Below are 9,264 nucleotides of genomic sequence, written 5' to 3' on the forward strand. Positions count from 1 at the left end.
TAATTTATTTAGTTACATTTAACGATATAAAACACACATAAAACAATAAATTAAAGTATGTTCAGATTTTATTTATTTAGATCCAATGTAAACTTATACTTTTTATCATATATGAAATACAAGTAAACAATAAGGTTTTGAAATAAAGTGAACTAAACATCCTACTAATTTTGATTGCGTTTATTGAGTTATTGTGTTAATGGACTAGTGGGGAGTGGTAATTGACTAGCGGGGAGTTACATACCTAATTGTAGTAGTGGTAGTGTAGTTGTTTATTGGTAAGATTATAGCTTCAATAATTTAAATTTATGATACTATTTAAGGCAAGTTGTAATCACTTTATAAATTGGAATGAATACATATAATTTCATGAAAGTTATTTTTTTTTCCTCTTTTATCTTTACTATATTTTCAATATGATATCAGAACTAGGCTAGATCAAAAGAGTACGAGAAGTAAGCCAATGTAGGTCATCGTTCATTTTATGATCTGGGTAATAAAAATGAAGAGTGGACGGGAAATAAAAGAGAGAGATATGTGATGATTATGTGCATTCTGGTGAAGAGAAATGCTTTACAAGTTAAAATCCAAAAAAAATGTCAAATGTGGTTGTGCATAGAGGGGTGCTTTGAAAGTATGGCATTGGTGACAATGTGCGCCAACAAAATACTTAAGGTGTTTTGGTGATGGGATACGCATTACAATTATTTTATGAAATTTGACAATAAATATGTCAAATCAATTGAAGGAAGGAGATTGTGGTTATGGAAAAAGTAATTTTCGTAGGGCGATAAGTAAGTCGTGGTAAACAAATTAATTTTGCTTTATTATGGAAGGAGATCAAACTCTTTGCGGTGTTTATAATTATTATTTTGGTCGACTTAAAATTAAAAGTCATAAAATTTGAAGCAAGGGAGCTTGTTGGATGTAGTGCTTCAAGTTATGATAGTTAGCGGAAGATGAATAAGATGATAGTAGTAGTTTCTTATTTTTAGTTACTAATGATCAGGTCAGATTACATGAAATTTATTAAGGTTCGAATCTTACTGCAAGGAAACTTAGAGGTTGAAATCTTGAAATCCTCTTACCCTACTTTCTGAGCATCTAACCTGTTTATTTGGGACCAAAAAAATTACGGTTTTTTCACCAAATGCCCTTGAACTCTTCGAAAATTCACCAAATACCCTCAAGTTTTCCAAAATTCACCAAATACCAGTGACGTCTTGTACTATTCACACCATGACCTGTAACTAGCTCTGACGTTAGTCCACCGTTAGTGCAAAATTACCATTTAGCCCCTATTGTCTTAAATGGCGCCATGACTACCATTGACTCTTTCATTTGATCAAAAAAGACCCAAATTTTTTTGACCTTTCGAATTTCACTCCTCTCTTTGCTCTGTTCTTCAAGGTTTCAGCCAAAACGAACCCAAAAAACTTCACAAAAAATCCAATCTTTTCCAAATCAGAAGCTTTTGGAAGGTAGAACGGAGTTCCATAAGAATCAGTGATCGAGAATTGTGGGTAGAAACAACCTGTGAGACGTGAATCGATAGGGTTGGCTGGGTTTGGAGCAAAATTGTAATCGGGACGTTGCAGTTGGTGTATCTCAACTCGCGCAAGGTACCATTCTCTCTTTCGCTCTTGAAATCGCTTTCGTTTTTTAGGGTTTATGTCGAAAATCGATTTAGGGTTTAGGGTTTGATGAATGTGGTTGCTAGGTAACTGTAAGTTGTTTGTTTGTGATTTATGTATGTAATTTCTTGATGCATGTGGTTGATTTGTATAGATAGTTGTGTTTCTGTTTGGTTGTATATGGTTACTACACTCATTGAATAGGTAGTTGTATAAGGTTTATGTACTCAGTGAATTATTTGTGTGCATATATAGGATGACTCATGTATGGCTGGAGGTTATATATAATGATTCTGCATTTGATGTGCTGATTGAAGACACTGATAAGAGTAATTTAATGGAGATGTTTGAGTACATGTTTGAGGATTCAGTAAAACAAAGTGTATACCTCCCTAAATATTTCACTTTGTTGATTGATAAACCTAGAACAAATAGAAAGTTGGAGTTATGTGATGATACAGATTTGTTGAAAATGTGGGAGTGGAGTGAGGGTAAGGAAACCATAAAAGTGTGGGTACAGGCAACTGATGTTCCAAGAATGGTGTTTAAGTCTGCTGAAGCTAGTTGGCAAAAAAGGATTAAAGAGGAAGCAGAGAAGCAAAGGTGTAGGTTGGAAAAGTTACAGGCAGAAAGGGAACTGATGGAGCAACATCAATATACTGTTGTTGTTGAAGTGCCTGTTGTTAATGCAGATAATTCAGGAGTTGAGTATATGAGGGTTTTTAACACTGATGTTGCTGATGAGATATTCCCAGGTGCATGTCAACCACAACCCTCCCAACCTTCAACTCTTCCCAAGCAATCCCAACCAACATCACCACCAAACAACCAGCCAAAGAAAACACCTAGAAAGACAATGGCAGCTAGGAGGAAAAAAACCACACCTAAAAAGGGACCAAAAACTAAATCCCCACCCCAACCAAAATATGTACCCCAACCAAAATCTGCACCCCAAACAGAGTGTCCACCCCAACCAGAATCTACACCCCAACCTGAATCTGCACCCCAACCAGAATCTCCACCCCATCATGATTCTCCAATCCAACCTTCCCAACCAGAATCTACACCCCAACCTGAGTCTACACCCCAACCAAATGCACCATCCCAACCTTCCCAGCCACAATCAACACAAGATAAACCCAAAAAGGGAGGGAGAACTAGACCTAAAGGGTTTAGAGTCTCTAAAAAGACTGCTGTAAAACAGGGGATAAAGGTGGAAAAGGCACAGACAAGTACTAGAAGAAAGTCAGCAAGAATTGGAGCCAGGGCAGAGGACATGGTAAACTCTCACAGTAACTCTGACAGTGAGGATGATGATTACAGTATGTCTGGTAGTGATATGGATGATGAAGAAGATATTGCTGATTTCATAGTTGATGAGGAAGAAACTGAGTGTTTGTATGATGATATCCCTGAGAAAAAGTTTGAAGATTACCTTGATGGTTCTTCAAGTATGGACAAAACATATCTGAATGGAAAAATTTGGACAGAACAAGAATTTGGTTCTATAACTTTAGAACCTTGGTTAATATTCCCAGATAGGCAAACATTCACTGATGTCTTCAAGGACTACTGCATACAAGAGGGGTTTGGAGTGTTTGTTGAGAAATCTGACAAGGGGAGGTATGTAGCCAAATGTGCTATTGATGGTTGTGAATGGAGGATTCTTGCTGGAGAGATGACTGATAAGGTCAGTTGGGCAGTTAAGAAGATAAGTGGGGAGCACAAGAGTTGTGGTAGGCTAGAAGAGAATCCAGTAGTGACTTCAGAGTGGCTTTGTAAGCATCTCAGAGGGGAAATTGAAGCAAACCCAGACATACCTGTTCATGCACTTCAGAAGATCTGTATGGAAAGATACAGAATTCTTGTCAAGACAAGGTTATTCTACAAGGTCAAGGCAATGGCTAAAGAGAAGATTCATGGAAACTTTGGAGAGTCTTACTCACTGTTGCCTAGGTATGCAGAGATGATTAAGGCAACTAATCCTGGTAGTTGGGCTTTGATCACTTGGACAGAACAAACACCAACTGAAGTTCCAAAGTTCAAAGCATGTTTTTTCTCATTTGCAGCACAACTAAGGGGATTTTCAAGAGGGCGCAGCCCATAATTGGTATTGATGGTGCCCACCTTAGTGGATATTTTAAGGGCATTCTCTTAACTGTTGTAGGTATTGATAGTAAAAATGAGATATTTGTTATTGCTTATGGGATAGTGGACACTGAAAGCTGTGACAGTTGGTCTTACTTCTTGAGAAATCTCAAGATTATGTTTCAAAATGAAGGATGCAACAGAGATGATTGGACTTTCATCAGTGACAGGATGAAGGTAATGCCATTTAGAGTTGTGTAATTATACTTCCTTGACTGAATTGTAATACATACTGATGTTTTATGTGATTTTGTTTTGCAGGGAGTAGACTCAGCAGTGCATGAAACTTTTCCTAGAGCCACCAGAAGAGTATGCTGTCAACATCTTTACATGAACTGCAAAGCTGCTGGTTTTAGTGGAACAACATTTCATAAGCTGTTTTGGATAGCGGCTGATGCATATAATGAGTATGTCTACAATAAGGCCATGCAGAAGATCCTAAAGTACAATCCAAAGGCTGTAGAGTACTTAGAGACTGTAACTGGACAATGGTCAAGGCATACATTTGACCCATCAGTCAGGTGTGATCATAATACCACAAATTTTGTGGAGTCCTTCAATTCATGCACCAAAAATTACAGAGATCTCCCTGTCCTGACTCTCCTTGAAGGTAACTGTAGACACCCATTTGTGTCTCCCCAAAACCAAACCCAGTGATGAATACCTTTCGCGTCGAACCATAATCGAATGAGGTGAAAGTGTGAAAATTCAAGTGTTGCGGTTAGTTTTTATTAAAAATCACTTTTTCTGTTTTCGAAAACCCACTCTATTTATGAAAACGTCCAATTCAGTTTATTTTGGTCCATGATAAGGGTCCAATAATGATGTAGTTGGATTGGGATTGAAAAGACCTTTCCAACGATATATTATAAGCCCAATTCCGATGAATAATGAGGAAGTTATGGCCAAAATACTAAACTGGGCCCAAACCGGATTTTACCTACGACCCAATGATCATGAGGAGGGTCCAAAGGTTTAATCCTATTCCTAAACTAATTAGGATTGATTTGAATCTTCTATAAGTTTCTAAAATATTTTAATTATCCTTTTTTGAAAAGATAAGATCATAGAATTTGAATTTAAATAAAACTTTCCTTTTTTAAAACTTTCCTAATTCTATTCGGATTTAAAGATGTTCAAATATAGTCAGATATTATTTTCGTGCCTCATATTTTTTATCCAAATTTTATATGGTTGGATAGATCTTGAAATTATCTTTCCAATGATATATTATAATAATAAATCCGAGCTATAACGAAAAAGATATTAAAGATATACGAAACTCTATCCAAAACTGACACCCTTTCACTATTTCGGCCATATCTTTTTATCTACAAAAGATTTTAATCTGATTCGAATTGCATTTGAAAGTAGACTTCAAGAGCTTTCCAACGACATATTATATGACTTATTTGGACTTCTATATCAAAAGATATGATAAAAACAAAATCCAAAAAAACTGTCTCTGTCGCCAAACGACAGGCTTGTCGCCTCGCGACAGACTTTGTCGCCTGGCGACAAGATAAATTTCTGGCGACAAGGTCGGATTGTTAGCGACAGAGTGGAGTTTTATTCCTTATCAAATTCTATGATTTTCCGGACTTTTTCCTTATAAATAGGGTCCCGAATCTCTGTTTTTCATTCATCAAACTTTATCATCTCTCATGATCAACTCTCATCATCAATTCTCTCTATTCCCTCTCAAGAATTACTTAATTCTTTTCTTTCTCTCTATTTGTAAACTAGCCTTTTTACAAAACACAATATTCCGCATTCACAAGACTTAGAGTCTCTTAGCCAAGTTCGAAGTTGCCTTCGCCCTAGACGTGCAAGGTTTAATATTTTCTGAGGGTTTGGTCCAAAACTAGTCAAAACTTTATTTAATTTGATTGTAATTTAATTATTTAATTATTGTTTATTATTTTCATTGAAGTTTACTAACTTGTGTATTTTGTTATTAGAAAGAGGTACGAGGCTTCAAAGTATGTAATCTTATTACTCTCTTTCAATGTAGAAAGCATGTTTAGATTTGTTTATTATTGTCTTATAATTCCTAGTATCATGTTAGGATGTTTAATATTCCTAGTATCATGTTAGGATGTTATTTATGCTTTCTAGTATCATGTTTAGGGTGCCTTTAATCTTTTCTAATATCATGTTATCATGTTAGTACCATGTTAGGTTTAAAGCTTTGATCTTTATTGTTTAGTGACATGCTAGGGTTTGTTATTAACCTTGTTAGTAGCATGCCTATGATCTTGCTATTATTATTAAGCTTTATTATGCCTTATCATGCTATTATCGTTATTATCATTATTGTTTATTATTATGTTGCTTGATATTACTTATGTTTTATTGTTATTGCTTGATCACACCTTTTATGCTTGCTAAAGGGAATTTGTACTTGAAATCATGCTTAATAAGATAATTAATAATTTGGTTTAGGCTAATGTGATTTTAACTCAAGTGATCGCCGATAATAGATTTGTTTGTGCATTAATATTCAACCAACATAGATAAACAGGTTAGGTTTAATATAATGTTTGTATGTTATTCGAAAAGCGCACAAGAATACGAGCAGAACAAAGTAGAGGCCTATTTTATAGGGCGGGTCCTTTCTTTTGTAGATTGGATTCGTACCCTCATCCCCGGACCCTATTTGGTTCAAGACCTTATGGAGTAGTTGATGGTCCTTTTGGATTGTCTTTTGGGTTTACAAGTTCCTAAAACTTGTTGGCGACTCTTTTTGCTCTTTTTCTTTCCCTTTGGAACGCCACCGTACTTTAGTGTATGATCACAGTGGGGTTCAAGTTTGGGGTCATAATGCTTGAAATATTCCCTACAGTAACTTGCTGACTTTTTTTTTCCTATCCTAGTTCTAGCAATAATTTTTGTTGTTATGCACACTCTAAACCAAACCAAAATGTGGTGTATGTTGTTTATCTAGCTATTAGGCAGTGGTGCATGAAAAGAATTGGAGTGAGGTATGAGAAAGCTGCTGCTATGGGGCCAGATGACTTGACTGAGTATGCATCTAGGATTTTGCAAAGTAGGAGTGATGAGTCTAGGTTATGTTATGCTACAGCTTGTGGTGGTGGGGAATTTGAGGTGAGAGATAGGCATGTTCTCTATCCAATTAAGCTGCAAACTGGTACTTGTGGTTGTGGGGTATGGCAGCACTCTGGTATCCCTTGCAAGCATGTGTTAAGGGTGATTTATCATGAAAGACTGCAACCTACAGATTATGTTTCTGCTTGGTTCAAGGGGGCTGCATATAAACAAGTGTATGGAGAGCATATACATCCCATGCCTGATTCAACTCAGTGGCAGTCATTCAATCTTCCTGAGATACAACCTCCATTCATAAAGAGGAGTACTGGCAGACCACGCAAACAGAGAAGAAGAGGGCCAAATGAAGCAAGGAAAGAAAAGAGAACAAGCACAGTGAAGTGTAGCTCGTGCAAAGAAATGGGGCATAACAAGCTAACTTGTGCTACAAGGAAAAGGAAGGCAACTGATGAAGCAACCACATCCAAGTCCAACTCAAGAACAAGAAAGAGATCAAGGAATGAATCATAAGCTCCACCCCAAACCTGAATAGCTGCAACTGTATTTTTTTGGAAACATTTTTTTGAACAAAACATGACTTATTAGTGTACTTAATTTAGGCAGCATCATTTTGAACATTACTTGTACTTTTTTTGGGTGTCAATGATGAAATTGCTAAGACATTTTATTCATTTTTTTTTTGAAGCTGTTACAACCTAATCACTTCAACAACACAACTACAAAGACTACAACAAAAACTATCCCTAATTTTATAAGCACATTAACAACCTTTTGCTGCCTTTTGATCTTCTTCTTTAATTGCTTCAACTCTTCATGCATACTGATCTGTCTTTCTCCATCCCTTGTGTCCATGCTTCCAATTCCCCTGCTTTGACATTCTTGGTGTTGATTGCTCGAACTTTCGTCAACAACAACTTTGCACCATTTGAAATTGTTACATGCATCACACTTGTAATATAGCCTTTGTGGATTTAAAGATGAATCGGAACTACGAATAGCAAATTTCCTCCCACAAACACAATATTTGTTTGCCACTCTAACGTAAGAAACCTCATGTATAGAGGAGGAAGATCTAGAAATATAACTCATAATATGTTAATTTGTGCTTACTTTGATGAAAAAAAGATTATTATGCCTTCTACATTCAAGAGTATTTATAAGAGACCAAAATAACGGCTAGTTCCCCAATTTGAAAAGTAGCCGTTGTACCTTAAACAAAACAGAGGTATTTTGTGTAATTTTTTCCAAAAGTTGGGCATTCTGTGTAATAAGTTTATAACTTAAGGGCATTTGGTGAATTAAGTTTTGCACTAACGGTGGACTAACGTCAGAGCTAGTTACAGGTCATGGTGTGAATAGTACAAGACGTCACTGGTATTTGGTGAATTTTGGAAAACTTGAGGGTATTTGGTGAATTTTCGAAGAGTTCAAGGGCATTTGGTGAAAAAACCGAAAAAATTATAAGGGGTCTAAAAAAGCTAAGAGAAATTCCAAGCTTCTTTTTTTTTTTTTTTGAAATAAGAAATTCCAAGCTTCTCAACATGAGAAACAAATTATGTTTCTCAAATGGCAAAGTCGTAAATTAATGCATTCTTTTTACTTGTCATCGGCAAAATCAAAGTAGCGCTTTTACCCTAAAATCACTAGTTCAAGTAGCGTTTTTACATTTAATTTTACAAATTTAACCTTTTGAATTAATTCGCAAGTACTTATTCTTTTCGGCTCAGCTCAGCTCAGCTCAGCTCAGCTCAGCTTAATAAATTAATGATAATAATAGAATAAAAAGACTGAAATACCCTTTTCCAAAATAAATACACTGACTCTTGGTATTTCTCGTTCAACAGCCCTCTTTTTTTCAGTTTATTTTTCAATTCAATTCATTTCATTCTCAATTTCTACCTCTTGAATCCCTAATCCCTCAAAATACTTCAATCTGAGCCCCAGAGACGAAGAAATTGTTCACCATTTATAAATCATCCGGTCTAAGTTTGTTTTTTGTTTAATTTATTGATAAATTGTTGTAATTTATTCTTTAGTTGTTGTATAAATGGTTATAAGTTGATTTTGAAAAACTTTCGATCGTACAATTGTGCCCAAATTGACGAAGCTTGTGACTCATCTTTGTGAGTTGTAATTTTTCATATGAAGTGGCTTGTTTTTTTATTTTCATTTGGGTATTAATGAAAACATTAATATTGGAAGAACCCAATTGAAATTAGTTTAATAAATTGAAATTTATTGAAAGAATTGGGGAATTTGGGATTGTAAAGTATAAGAATTTTGCCCAGATTATCATAAGATGAATATGCATTGTAGCTTGGACCCTTTGGTTTGCTCTGATTGCAGCAAGCTTTACCAGTACTTACAGCAGGGGAAATGTGAAATTTCATGTTTTTTGCTGTATAAATTGCTC

The sequence above is a fragment of the Chenopodium album genome, chromosome 23 (assembly GCF_948465745.1).
Source record: "Chenopodium album chromosome 23, dcCheAlbu1.1, whole genome shotgun sequence".
Taxonomy (NCBI): Eukaryota; Viridiplantae; Streptophyta; class Magnoliopsida; order Caryophyllales; family Amaranthaceae; genus Chenopodium; species Chenopodium album.